Genomic DNA, 14,704 nt, shown 5'->3' on the forward strand with positions numbered 1-14,704 from the left:
AAACGATCCCAGACAATCCCAGGCGATACCAAACGATCCCAGACGACACCAGACGATGTCAGACCACACCAGACCACACCAGAGGACGACGTGGTCCCTCTTCGGCCTGGTGTCCCAGAATGTCCACGCTTTTAAGCGGCATCATGTAATAAACGGCAGCTCAGATCCTTCAAAGACAGGAAATTGCCGCTGAGGTCCGACTGAATCTAAACGTCTCTACGCTTCAGACCAAGTGGAATTCCGGATTGAGAAATGTAATATCGGGACCCTCCGTGTTGGGGACATACCCCCCCGGGGGGCCCCCGCCCCCTCGGACCTCGACGGACCGGGCGGAGTCTCTGTGAGTCGTCTCTGAACCCACTGACCTCCGGAGGACGGCGGCCATGACTCGTCCTCAACGGTTCCTAGAGACGTTCTGCTCAAGAGACGTCCACTGATTCATTACCTCGACTACTGGAGGACAGGGTGAGTGGACAGACACGAGGGGGGACAGCGTGTCCACGGCCTGGACAGACACGAGGGGGGACAGCGTGTCCACAGTCTGGACAGATAAACGTCCAGGTTCAACACTGAGAGGGAGGCTCTTCATCACTCTTCTTCTTCACTCTTCATCACTCTTCTTCTTCACTGTTCTTCGCTCTTCTTCTTCACTCTTAGCTCTTCTTCTTCATCACTCTTCTTCTTCACTCTTAGCTCTACTTCTTCACTCTTCTTCTTCACTCTTCTTCTTCACTCTTCTTTGCTCTTCTTCTTCACTCTTCTTCATCACTCTTCTTCTTCACTCTTCTTCTTCACTCTTCTTTGCTCTTCTTCTTCACTTCTTCACTCTTAGCACTTCTTCTTCATCACTCTTCTTCATCACGCTTCTTCTTCACGCTTAGCTCTTCTTCTTCTTCACTCTTCTTCTTCACTCTTCCACCAGACCACCAGTGTCTCAGTAACAAATCAAAGCAGGACGTCTTTTTCTCATCAGACCCTTCAGAGTAAAGTGACGCCTCGTCTCTTTTTTCTGGTCTCCACCTGGAAACGATCTGAACCGTGACGACAGGAAGAGTCGTTTTGCTTTAATCTACAATTTACAGTTTGTTCATTCATGTGTGTTGACCCAATCAAATAATTTAATAATTCAATTTAATTTAATTAAATATATAAAAGTTTGTAAATCACATTTTAAATCAAATTAAATACAATTTCAAATTAGAATAAATAAATAAAAAATAAATAAATCTCAACGACTCAAGTTGTGGCTGTTGGAGGAAAATCAACTCCCTAATATCTAAGAGCTCGTCAACCGAGAGACGAGGCTGTGGAAGAAAACTCCAGATCAAAGGAGAACAAAGCGCCACCAGGGGGCGTCAAACATGTGACCTGCAGTTCAAACCTCATGAAGCTGGAAGTCCAAGGCTCTTTCTGACAGACGAACACTCCCTCTGATAAGCAAAGTGTTGTTTTGATCCCAGCGGGAGCAGAAGTGTTTGTTACAGTGTTGCAGGTCCAAATAAAAGCTTTTAGTTCAAAGGTCTTTAAGTAGCAACTCATAAAACTTTGAATTCGACGGTTCAGCAGCGACTTTGAACCTGGAACAAGAGATTATTGACGCTCGGCAGAACCAAGACGTTCTCACGTTCTCACTGCCACTGCAGCTGCAAGACCGAGGCCCCGCCCACACCAGGACCCTGGTTCACCTGAACCAGGACCCTGGTTCACCTGAACCAGATGTTTCTGGCCTGTCGTCCACACGAGGCGGTTTTAGAAGCGTGAAAAGATTTTTTTATTTTTTCGGGTCCCACAGTGGGGAAATTCTAAAACCCCGGCTCGTCGGGAGCTGGGCCATAGACCTATAGAACTAGAAGCTACTGACGCTAGCAGCAGGAGGAGCTGGGCCATAGACCTATAGAACTAGAAGCTACTGACGCTACCAGCAGGACGAGCAAGGCCATAGACCTATAGAACTAGAAGCTACTTACACGAGCAGCAGGAGGAGCAGGGCCATAGACCTATAGAACTAGAAGCTACTGATGCTAGCAGGAGGAGCAAGGCCATAGACCTATAGAACTAGAAGCTACTGACGCTACCAGCAGGACGAGCAGGGCCATAGACCTATAGAACTAGAAGCTACTTACACTAGCAGCAGGAGGAGCAGGGCCATAGACCTATAGAACTAGAAGCTACTGATGCTAGCAGGAGGAGCAAGGCCATAGACCTATAGAACTAGAAGCTTCTGACGCTAGCAGCAGGAATAGCAGGGCCATAGACCTATAGAACAAGAAGCTACTGACACGAGCAGCAGGAGGAGCAGGGCCATAGACCTATAGAACTAGAAGCTACTGACGCTAGCAGCAGGACGAGCAGGGCCATAGACCTATAGACCTATAGAACTAGAAGCTATATACGCTAGCAGCAGGAATAGCAGGGCCATAGACCTATAGAACTAGAAGCTACTGACGCTAGCAGGAGGAGCAGGGCCATAGACCTATAGACCTATAGAACTAGAAGCTACTGACGCTAGCAGGAGGAGCAGGGCCATAGACCTATAGACCTATAGAACTAGAAGGGATGATCTCAGGCTCGGGTCCAGCACGTCCTGAGTCCCCGGACCGGAACCAAACCGACGAGACAGTCTGTCCAGACGCTTCCAGGCACAGCAGGAGGTCTCGCTGCCGGAGCTGCAGGGGCGTCGCCTGGACCTTCCCCAACCGCCGCCGCCGCCATTATAACGGGCGACAGCGGGGCTGAACCCAGGCGGGCCAACGTCCGTCTGATTATCTTCGCCAGCCGAAGTTGGCAGAGAATATTTATTTGATCTATTTACTGGTTCGTAGGTATTCTACTAAACGTTTTCCTAAAAAAAACGACCCGAGTTACCATGAAAACAACCGGGATGATCTTTCGTCATCCAAGAACCGAGCGATTATATTGTGGGACGTTATCGAATAACGGTTTATGAATAAATCCCCCCCCCCCCCCCAAAAAAAAAAACTGTGGAAAATAAAAGTTCCCCACACGAGAGGCGCCTCACGGAGGAGATCAGCGTCTGTCGCCATGGAGACGCCCCCCGCTCTGTGCTTCACACGGTGATGTCGCTACCGGACGCACCGGTTATCATTCCTGGGATTCTAAGTCCGCAAACAAAGCGTGGGGTTGGCGGAGGGCCGGCGCTCTACCGAGCGTAGCTCTAGTCTGGAGAGACGCTCATTCCTCCAGTCGCGGTTTGTCAAACAAGGATGAGTGATGGTCGGGTTTGAAAGAGGAGGTTTCCTGTGTAAAGGTCTTGAGGAGAGGCTGCGGCAGAACCTGGCAGCGAGCCACCGCCTCTCCTCCGCCTCTCCTCCGCCTCTCCTCCGCCTGTCAGCTCTGATAAGCTCTCGAGTCGTTCGCAGGGGAAAAAGAAAAAAAATGTTAAAATTCTCCCTTAAATAAGCAGATCAAGTCGGAGCTCTTATGTAAGAGAGTCGACTTTTACCCCAGGAGGGGAAATCATTCCTGCGTGTTTCAGCTCAAACTGCAGACTAAATACTAAATAGTCAGGGTCTGAGTGGGGCCCCCCTGCTGCTGCCAGGCCACTCCTGGGCCTCACGGGACCCGGAGGACCCCCCCAACCCCCCCCTTCCCCCCCCCAGTACCCCCCCACATTTATATATTTTTTTTTTTTGCTGATTCTTTTGTTTCCGCACTTTTCCAGCGTTCCACTGCGATCAGCCAGTGTGTGAACTTTCTATTTCTGTGATTACCTTCGTCAACGGCGAAAGCTGGACGACCAACGAAGGTCTTCATGTATTTATGTCTGTATTTTCGCCAAAAGAAACGACTCTCCTTTATTTTGTGGCGCTAACGGAACGGAAAACCTACGTCGACTAAAAAGTCCCTGCTGACAAAGGGATGAGAGAGATGAAAGTTAAAGTAGCTTGAAACTAGAGCTACGCTCGGTAGAGCGCCGGCACATTTGTTTGCGGACTCAGCATCGCTAGCATGTTAGCTGGTATCGACGCTAACTAGCCTGTCGGGGAGCTACAGCCATAGATAGAAACACTAGAGCCTATCTGCCAGAAAGACCCCAGGCTAGAAAATCTACAAAAAACATTGGTAGCTCGCTTGCTAGCTCACGTAGCAACACAAGTAATGCCTCATTTTAAAGCTGAGGTAAAGTTCTATCCCGTGGAAACCTCATGGAAAAATTATTAGATCCACGATAACGAGTTTTAGCTCAGCTTTTAAATGACGTATTACTTGTGTTGCTACGTGAGCTAGCAAGCGAGCTACCAATGTTTGTTTTTTTATTTTCTAGCCTGGGATCTTTATGTTCAGCGGAGCGTTAGACCTCTCCAAGATGGCGGCGCTGGAGGAACGTCACGGCAACGGGCGCTGAGAGGTTGTAGTGTTTTTATCTATGGATGTAGCTCGTCGACAGGCTAGTTAGCGTCAATACCAGCTAACACGCTAGCGATGCGTGACTCCGGAAACAAATGTGGCCGGCGCTCTACCGAGCGTAGCTCTAGTTTCACGCTCCTTTGACTTTCATCTCTCTCATCCCTTTGTCTCCAATGAGTTTGTAGTCGACGTAGATTTTCCTCCACATGAGAAACATGAAGGTGAAGCAGGATTACCGGCAGTAACTAAGTACTGCTGTGTTCCTCCGGCCTCACGTTCTGCCATGATTTATGGCCCCGTGTGACGGAAAACACATGTTGTGGAACACTTCCCCCCTCCCTCCTCCACCCCCACCCCCTCCTCCACCCTCCCTGAACACCACGACCAGATGTAAACCGTTCAGAAGTGAGCTGGTTTGGAGGGGTGGTGTTTCCGGGCCGGCCCCTGATTGGGGGAGCCGCTCCTCCACCCACCTTCTCCCAGTGCAGGGACACGCCCCCCGGCCCGGTTCTACCCGGTTCTACCGCCACGTGTCCCTCCAGAACCCCGTTCAGACGAACATGTGAGCTGTGGTTTCTCTCTCTCCCTGACGGAGGCGGAGGGTGGGAACGTGTCAGGTGGAGGTGCTGCGTGTGGAAACCACACGTCGCTTAAAGCGCAAGTCATTTCAGAGTAAAATAAGCTACAAAATAAAAGCCTTTGGTTGGTTTCACACGAGAAAAAACCGAGGTGAGAAACATTTCGTGGGAAGAAATCGAAACGTTAAGAAAACGAAACGTTAAGAAAATAAAAGTCGTCGGCGTAAAATGATTGTAAACGTCAGTGAAATCAGATGAGAGGGTTGTTCTGGTACTGACTTAGAATAATAATAATAATAATAATAATAATAATAATAATTACAATAATAATAATAACAATAAAAAGAAATAATGATAGTAATAAAAATTATAATTAATAATAATAATAAATAATAATAACAATAAAAACAATGATGATGATGATGATAATAATAATAATAATACAAATTAATAATAATAATAATGATAGTAATAAAAAATAAGAATAAGAATAATAACAATAAAAATAAAAATAATGATGATAATAAGAAAAAAATAATAATAATAAAAATAGCGATGATAATAATAATAATTACAATAATTAATATTAATTATAATTATAATTATAAAAATAAATAATAATAATAATAATAATAAATGATAATAATAAAAAAATTATAATAATAACAATAAAAATACTGATGATAATAAAAATATAGAAGGTACTTTACATTAAAATAATCTCAAAGTGCTGCCGGAAAATTTTAAAAGTAAGTCAAAGAAAAGAAAAGCAATAGGTATTATTTCAGTCTATGTTTTTGTTTTGTTTTGTTCTTAATATGTTTTTACTTGCTTTAATTTTACCACGGAATGTAAAATGGCCTTGGGTGAATGAGAGGCGCCAACAAATAAACTGTATTATTATTAATATTGGGTTTAAAAGGTACAAATAAGAGAAGGTTTGTTGTTTTGAAAGGAAGGTTCCGAGCACAGGAGCACAAATAAAGACATTTCTGGCTGCGGTGCTTTATGACGCGGTTATTTCCGACTGGGAACTGGGAAAAAATCCCACTTACAACTGGGAAAAAGCTCGAGACCCCGATGCCCTCGCCCAGCGGGACAGTTGGACGTGTCAGACAGTTAATATGACGACGTCACGTAACACTAAAATGTGACCGTGAGGCTTTGATTTAATTGTGATTGACGGCGTCAGAACGACGACGATAACGTGACTCGTTGAGTCGGTTTCAGACGAGGACGTTTGTTCTGTGTGGAGCTGCTCTGGACTGCGTTTCCCCGAGTTAATGTGTAGATTGACCAGATTATGTAACCAGTGAAACCTGCTCCTCCCTCTCTTCTCCTCTCTTCTCTTCTCTTCTCCTCTCTTCTCCTCTCCTCTCTTCTCTTCACTTCACTTCACTTCACAGAAAACAACGACCAGAACATCTTTACAGCCGAAGTGACGAGAACAAACCAAACCGACCGATCGTCCACCACCAAAACTAAAACAAACAACAAATAAACATCGAGTCTGAGAAGAAAAACGACTTTTCACTTGACAAGAAATCTTGATTTTTGAAGTTTTACTGTGAAATCAAGGACTGAAAACAGCTTTTAGAACGAGCCCGGTTCTCTCCACGGTGTCGGAACGAGAGACGTTAGATGGTATGATTTGTTCTACCTTCAGACTTCAACACGCCTGAGATCAAATGTCAAGTCAAACATTAACCTGCGTTTGCCTAAAAGCCGTCCAGGTTGTTCTGAAGCCCTCAGAGTGTTTTGTTTTCTCCTCAGAGTGTTTTGTTTTCTCCTCAGAGTGTTTTTTATCGTCCTTTAGAGCTTAAAACACTGAGACTTTCAGACTTTAATCCAACGTCAACGGCCACTTTAAACGCCGACGTATGTGTGTATTTATTTTCTTTTTTCCAGTGTGTATAGGGGTGGAGATATTCTGTATTTTGTGTTTGTTTTGTGAAAATGAACAATTGGGAAATAAAACCACCCAAACAAAAGAAAAGAAAGAGAGAAAATAAAAAAAATGAAGAGCTAAAGACGACCCTCCTCTGGGCTGGTGTGACCCTCCTGAAAAGAAATAATAATAATAATAATAATAATAATAATAATAATAATAATAATAATAATAATAATAATAATAATAATAATAATAATAATAATAATAATAATAAATTAAATTAAAAAAATAAATAAAAAATGTAAAAAAAATAAATAAATTAAAAAAGGAAAAAAGACACCCTGAAAAAAATTACAAAAAAACGTAATTAAAAAAAAGTTACAAAAAAATAAAAAAAATAAAATTTAAGAAAACAAAACAAAACACCCCGAAAAACGTTACAAAAAACCTAATTAAAAAAGTTCCCAAAAAAAATTTCAAACTGAAAGAAAAGGAAACAAAACACCCTGAAAAAAGTTACAAAAAATGTAATTAAAAAAGTGACTATTTAAAAAAAAATTTTTTAACAAAACAAAACACCCTGAAAAAACTTTTTAAAAAATTAATTAAAAAAAGTTACAAAAAATGTTTTAAAAAATGAAAGAAAACAAAACAAAACACCCTGAAATTTTTTTTTTTTAAAGTTACAAAAAATGAAAAATCAAATAAAAAACCTTAAAAAAAAAACACCCTCTTCTCCGTCTGGACTCGTCCTCACAACAGAACCAGTATCAGTGTATCGTTCTCCTCTGGACTCGTCCTCACAACAGTAAAAGAACCAGTATCAGTGTATTATTAGTTTCTTCACCCTGTTTAAAGAAAAAAAACAAAAGCTGACCAAGAACCAAACAGACACTGAGACTAAAACAATATTTTCCACCCGGCTGCTCAGTAGTGAGTCGTCCCCCCCCCCCCCCCCCGTCCCCCCCGTCCCCCCCGTCCCACGCCTCCAGTTCAAACGTCAGACAATCACAGGGGTTCAGGTTACAAGTCATCACAACATCACGGTTTCGGACTCTAAACCCTCTTGTTGACGTCGACTCAGTGGCACGAGGCCCGAGAATACCCCCCCCCCCCCCCCCCCCCGAGGTCACTCAGCCCCCCCCCCCCCCCCCGGATCATGCCCACCGATTGGTCGAGTGCCTTTGGTCAATTCCCAGCTTTGCATATGAACCAAACATTCGACTCGGTCAGCTGATGTTTTCAAGTCTACGTCCCCGAAATCAAGAACGTTTTTTTTTTCAAATGTTCAGGTATTTTCATGTTTTCACAAATGAATGAATGAATGAATGGATGAATGACTGAATGAATGAATTAAATAAATAATACATTAATTAATAAATAAACATAGATAAATATATAGATAAATAAATACATAGATAAATAGATACATAGATAAATAAATAAATAAATAAATAAATAAATAAATAAATAAATAAATAAATAAATAAATAGATAGATAACTAAATACATAGATAAATAAATAGAGGAATAGATAAATATTTTAAGAAAATACAAGTTTTAAACACAACACCCGTGGTGGGGCGGCGGATTGTGTTTTATTTATTTGTTTTTTGGTGTTTTTTTAAGTAAAAAACGAGAAAAAAAAGTGAATTTCAGCAAAGACACACAAACACTGAGGTTTTTTAATCTCTGTTGATAAAGTATTTTATCTGCCGACTCTGAGGAGGAAGAACTTTTCTCTGGCGGTTTTTCAGCCGGCAGGGCGGAGTTACGTGATGTACCTGAACGCATCACGAGTGAAGCTCGTTTACCTGGGGGAAAAAAATCCCGCTTATAGTCTGGTAATTACGGTAATTCCAGAAACCGGCTCATGGGATCGTTCCGGTTAATTCCGGGTGAAGCTGATCGGGTCACAGTTGCAAAGCATCATGGGACTGATCCGTGGAAACGAAGCGTCCGGCGACGCTTTTCCACCGTCGGAACGAACGCCGGCGTCTTTATTGTGAGAGTTTTGGTCCAAACTGGACTGAACGCTACGATGCTACGACGCTACGGTGCTACGACGCTACGGTGCTACGACGCTACGACACTACGGTGCTACGACGCTACGATGCTACGGTGTTACGGCGCTACGACACTACAGCGCTACGACGCTACGGCGCTACGGCGCAAAAAACAACAGAACAAAAACAACCATAAAATGCAGGACGTTAACAAACGGCGTCTCAGAACGTGAGCACACCCTCAGAGGAGGAGCCGGTTCCCTCAGACCTCCAGACCTCGCTGGTCCCGGGTCAGACCAGGATCTGGTTCCCTCAGAACTCCAGACCTCGCTGGTCCCGGGTCAGACCAGGAGCCGCTGGAGCTTCGGGGAAAAGCTCGTCTCCTCGGCTCTTTACTGCTGATTAAGCGCCACAGCTGCAACGGTCCCCATTGTGAAAAGGAGGGAGGGATGGAGGGATGGAGGGAGGGACGGAGGGACGGAGGGACGGAGGGAAAGAAGGAAATCCAGCAGGAATTTCTAATTACTCCAAAAAGCGACACGCTGAGTCAGCGTTGGCTGTTAAAGCGACACTGAAAACTAACCAGGAGGAGAGACGTCCAGGTTTCACCAGAACCAAGAGCAAGAACCAGGAGGCTGTAACTGTAACTGTCACTGTAACTGTCACTGTAACTGTCACTGTCACTGTAACTAACTGTCACTGTAACTGTAACTGTAACTGTAACTGTACAGTTACTGCATCACAACATGAACGAGAAGCAGAATGAAGCTAGTTTCTCCAGAGTCCAGAAGCTCCGGCGGCGGCGTGTTACGACATGTGTGCTGGTATGCCGGTGTGTAGAACTGCTCCCCCCCCCCCCCCCTCCTAAACCCCCCCCCCCCTCCCCCCCAGGACAGGACCACCTACTGCTGCAGTAAATCTCTCCTCGTCCCACTGATCTTACCCTTTTGCTTACAGACGTTCTAATCAGCGCTAATACTCGGCTACCTGCTCTGATATCGTAGATCTACGTTCACGGTAGAACCTTTAAAATACCCTGCAGAGAATGTCGGTGCCATATTAGTTGATGCAGTACATTTTGGATTTATATTAGTTTCATTACTTAATTGTATTTAAAAATGTTGATTTCAGTTGTAAAATATTAATATTTGCATAATTGATGTTGCACACGAACGTTGATATTCCATGATTATTTGTGTGGTGGATAAAAATAAGAGCCTGTCGCTTTAAGGAGTTAAGTTTCGTTTTTGAGGCTCGGGAGTTTTTAGGAGCAGCGATGTGGAGGACTGTTTCGGATCGTGGAATTTCGTGTGGAACAGGTGATCGTATTTTTGTATTTTTTGGCGATTAAATAACGTAAAAGAGAGAGACCACTGTGGAGGACACGCTGTTTTTAAAACATAAGCTCCGGGGGACAGAGGAAGCTTTTATTGGAAAACCTACAGTCGTCACTCGGAATCCGTCGCCGTTAAAACGGCGCTTTTAGGTTTGCGTACAGACGCCATCTTGGAAAAGAAAAACAACAACGATGGCGTCGCGGCAGCTCAAGAAGAAAAATCGGAATTTTTACGGATTCATCCGCAAAAAAACAAAACAGAGGCGAGAAACAGTGTTGAAGCCGCGGGGAGAATCTTAAATGTTGTGAAATGGAATCGTTGATCCCGGGCGTAGATTTAAAACCACGTCACCAACGAAGAAATAAATAAATAAGTGAAGAGTTTGGAGGAGACGTTACCACATTACCGTAATCTCTGGACTACTGAGCCACAGCCACCAACATATAGAAATAAAAAAAACTAGTTTTTCATGACTGACGGATGTAATGGAAGAGCTCCGACCGCCACGCAGCCTCCGGCCACCGGGCGGCGCTACAGAGCAGCGTGGTGATTTGTTCAGGAAACTTCACCTTTGTTATACTTTCAGTCTGTCTTTTCCTCTAGATGATCCCAGTGGGACAGGAAGGGGGGGTCACTACACTGATTCATGGTGTTTACGTCTCCCGGGCCGGGCGGTTGGTAAGCCCCGCCCCCCCATCCCCCCCCCCTCCCCCCATCCCCTTGTCCTTTTCTTTCCATCTCAGGAACTTCCTCTTTCTCTTTCTGCCCGGAATCAAACCCTCAACCTGCCAATTAATCCTCATCAGGCCTCCTGTCACGGCAGGAAGAGCGGCTGAAGCAGCACTTCAAGTTTCCTCTGGGAACAGGACACACACACACACACACACACACACACACACACACACACACACACACACACACACACACACCAACATGTGGTGGTGTCAGAAGGTGGAGCGCAGCAGGAAAAGACTCCCACCGGTCCAGAGTCACAATCTGCTGGAGGTTCTCCGTCAGCATGACGTCGACACAAAGACTATAGAACTATAGAACCATAGAACTATAGAACCATAGAACTATAGAACTATAGAACCATAGAACCATAGAACTATAGAACCATAGAACTATAGAACCATAGAACTATACAACTATAGAACTATAGAACCATAGAACTGTAGAACTAGTGTTTCTACATGTTCCGGCTCTGCTAAATCAAAATGACAGGATTTGATCATAAACACGGCTGTGTTGGTTTTGTTCTTATTAGTGACTGATTCATTCATTTATTCTTCATTATTATTATTATTATTATTTATCTATCTATTTTTATCCAATTTGTCATTTTTACATTTTTATTTATTTTTGTAATTTTTTTAATTTGTAATTTTCTCCTTTTTAAATTTACAATTTTTATAATTTACATTTTAAAAAGTTTCATTTTTATTTTTTTTTATTTGTAATTTTTTTACTTTTTAAAATGTAAGATTTTTAAATTGTAAAATTTTTAATTTTTAATTTTAAATTTTTTTAATTTTAAATTTTTTACTTTTTAAAATGTAAAATTTAACATTTTAAAGTGTTTAATTTGTAATTTTTTTAATTTGTAATTTTTTTACTTTTTAAAAATAAAAAATAAAAAACTTAGTTTTAATTTGTAATTTTTAAAAAATTTTAATTTTTAATTTTAAATTTTTTTTTAATTTGTAAATTTTTACTCTTTAAAATTTTCAATTTTAAAATTTCTAATTTTAAAATGTTAAATTTTTCAAAAAAATAATTTATCTAGTGTTTTGTGGTGCTGTATAATACTGAAATTTAAAAAAATTATTGATTAAAAAAAATAAAAAAAAGACTGGATTTCTGTGACCAAGTGTTCCATAACACAGAGTCATGAAATCGTCAGATATAATTCGTCTTTATCCAGAAGGATCCACTAGTTTGAGGGCGTTCGGGTCAAAAAGTCCCAAAAAGTATTTCCGTCATAACTTTTAACACTTTTAATGCGATTGATGTTAAATCAACTGCAAAATGTTCCGTTTTCTTTTCCCTCCACTCTGATTTGTTCTCCGCTCCTCCACCCGTTCTCATGCTTTACTGAACGTCTCCTCCACTTTCCCTTTTCATCCTCCTGCTTTTCATCATTCAATCATCTTTTACTACCAACAAGCGTGGAGCTTGTTTTGTACATGTTCTGGGGAAAATATAAAAAAAATGGAGTTTATTATGTAACTCTGACTCTAAATCTTAAGAATCTGATGGTCGGATGGAGGCGATGAAGAGTGTCTGTGTTAAAACGTCTTAAAATGCACTAATGCACAAAGAGGAGATTATGGATCTGCTGTTTTTAGTACGGTGGGTTTTTTTTTTTTTAATGGTTAAACGGATCCAGCTCCGCGGAGACAAATGACTTTAACAGACGTCGTTCTGCCGCTGAAGCCCGAGGAGGTTTAACCTCGTCAGCCTGACGTCGTTCAGTGGATCAGCTTCTTCTTCTTCTTCTTCTTCCTCTTCCTCTCCAGACGAGCTGCAGCCACATGGCAGCGACCAGACGAGGCCCCGCCTCCAGCCTGTCAGAGCTTCAGATCCAGACCAGACCACATCTGGACGACCAACCAAAGAAAAGATGGAGGTTGTGTTGTTTTAAAAAGAAGAAAAAAGGGACATTTCTGCGGTTGGAGGCGGGGCCTCAGCCAGGGTGGTGGGGGTGGTGGTGGAGCTCCCCGGGGGCTCACGTCACGTCAGACTTCCAGGAAAAGCTCCGGTTCCTCCCCGACACAGAGGTTCTACTTTCACTGGAATTAAAACTCGGGAACCGCGGCGCCGCCATCTTGGAGAGGTCTCCCTCTGCAGCTCAACATAAACATCCAGCTGTTTCACCTTCTTATCCAATCAAATTAGTTTTGCAGTTTAAGTAATTTTACACGGCCGGTGGCAGGAGTCACCAGTTAACACGGGCACCAGTCAAACCGAAACACCGGACAGTGAAGCTCCGTCGTCAACGATCCACTCTCTGTCACATTATTAATAAAATATCTCGTATTTAATTTATCATTGGAGCTGATAGCCAAAGCCTTTCCGCCCGGAGCCGAGATGGCTCCGCCCACGCCGCGGTGGGACTGAATGGTGACGGAGGACGACCGGAGTGGAGGACAAGAAGAAGATCAGGAAGTGAAACCAATCAGTGAGACGTTCCTCCGACTCTCAACATGTTTGTTGCTCTGGAGACACAAAAGGAGCAGAAGTGAAACCAGGGGTGGAAGTTCCCCCCCCCCCCCCCGGGGGCCCCGGGCCCGGCGCCACCGCCAATCCAGGTCAAAGGTCACTGGAGTCCAGCGAAGGAAGGAGGAAGGTTTCAGTTTTACCTGGCGACCGGAGGCTCCGCCTCCAGTGGGCGGAGCCTCGACGGAGGCCACAGGCCGCCTGGTGGTCTCCGTCAGGAGTGGAGGAACGGAGGAACGGAGGAGAGGAGGAACGGAGGAATGGAGGAACGGAGGAACGGAGGAGAGGAACGGAGGAGAGGAACGGAGAGAACTGGGAGCGACGCTAACGTCCATCAGAGGAAGACGAGGAGGAGCAGAGAGTTCAGAGTCGCCGTGACGATATGAGGAGATCCTCCTGATTCTGAGGAGAACCTGGTGACTCACTGTGGAGCCACACACACACACACACACACACACACACACACACACACACACACACACACACACACACACACACACATAGATACAAAGACACAGACACACATAATACACAGACACACACAAATACACACACACACACATACATACACACACACATAATACACAGACACACACAAATACACACACAAGCACACACACAAAGATACAAACACACACACACACATAGATGCATATACAAAAACACAGACACACACGCACACACAAATACACGTATACACACATAGATACAAAGACACAGACACACTCACACAAATACACACACACACACACACAAAGATACAAACACACACACACACACAAATACACACGCACACACACAAAGATACAAACGCACACACACACACACACACAAATACACACGCACACACACAAAGATACAAACGCACACACACACACACACACAAATACACACGCACACACACAAAGATACAAACACACACACACACACACACACAAATACACACGCACACACACAAAGATACAAACACACACACACCCACACACACAAATGCACAAAGACACACACACACACACACACACACAGCTCTCAAAAACTTTCCATCTTCCCAGTTAAAAACTTTTTCCCAGTGGGAAGTGGGACCTTTCCCAGTTTCAGTGTAACGTCCATACGACACAGCTTATAAACCCTTATATATGCTTATATAAACACACACATATATATATTATTTATATTTATATATATATGTCCTCCATACAGGACGAGGCTGTTCGGGTCGTTGAGGGACCAGATTTGGCTCCGGAGCCACAAGGTGACGACCTTTGACCTGTTCAAACCTTAAAATAAAGTGTGTGTGCAGTGTAC

General features: G+C 43.5%; 1 protein-coding gene across 1 annotated transcript in view; it reads right to left on the minus strand.

Moving 5' to 3' along the window:
* Window positions 1-14,704, minus strand: part of slc16a10 (solute carrier family 16 member 10) — a 29,141-nt gene that overhangs the window by 13,122 nt on the left and 1,315 nt on the right.

Source organism: Blennius ocellaris (genome assembly GCF_963422515.1).
Source record: "Blennius ocellaris genome assembly, chromosome: 18".
In the NCBI taxonomy this organism is placed as follows: domain Eukaryota; kingdom Metazoa; phylum Chordata; class Actinopteri; order Blenniiformes; family Blenniidae; genus Blennius; species Blennius ocellaris.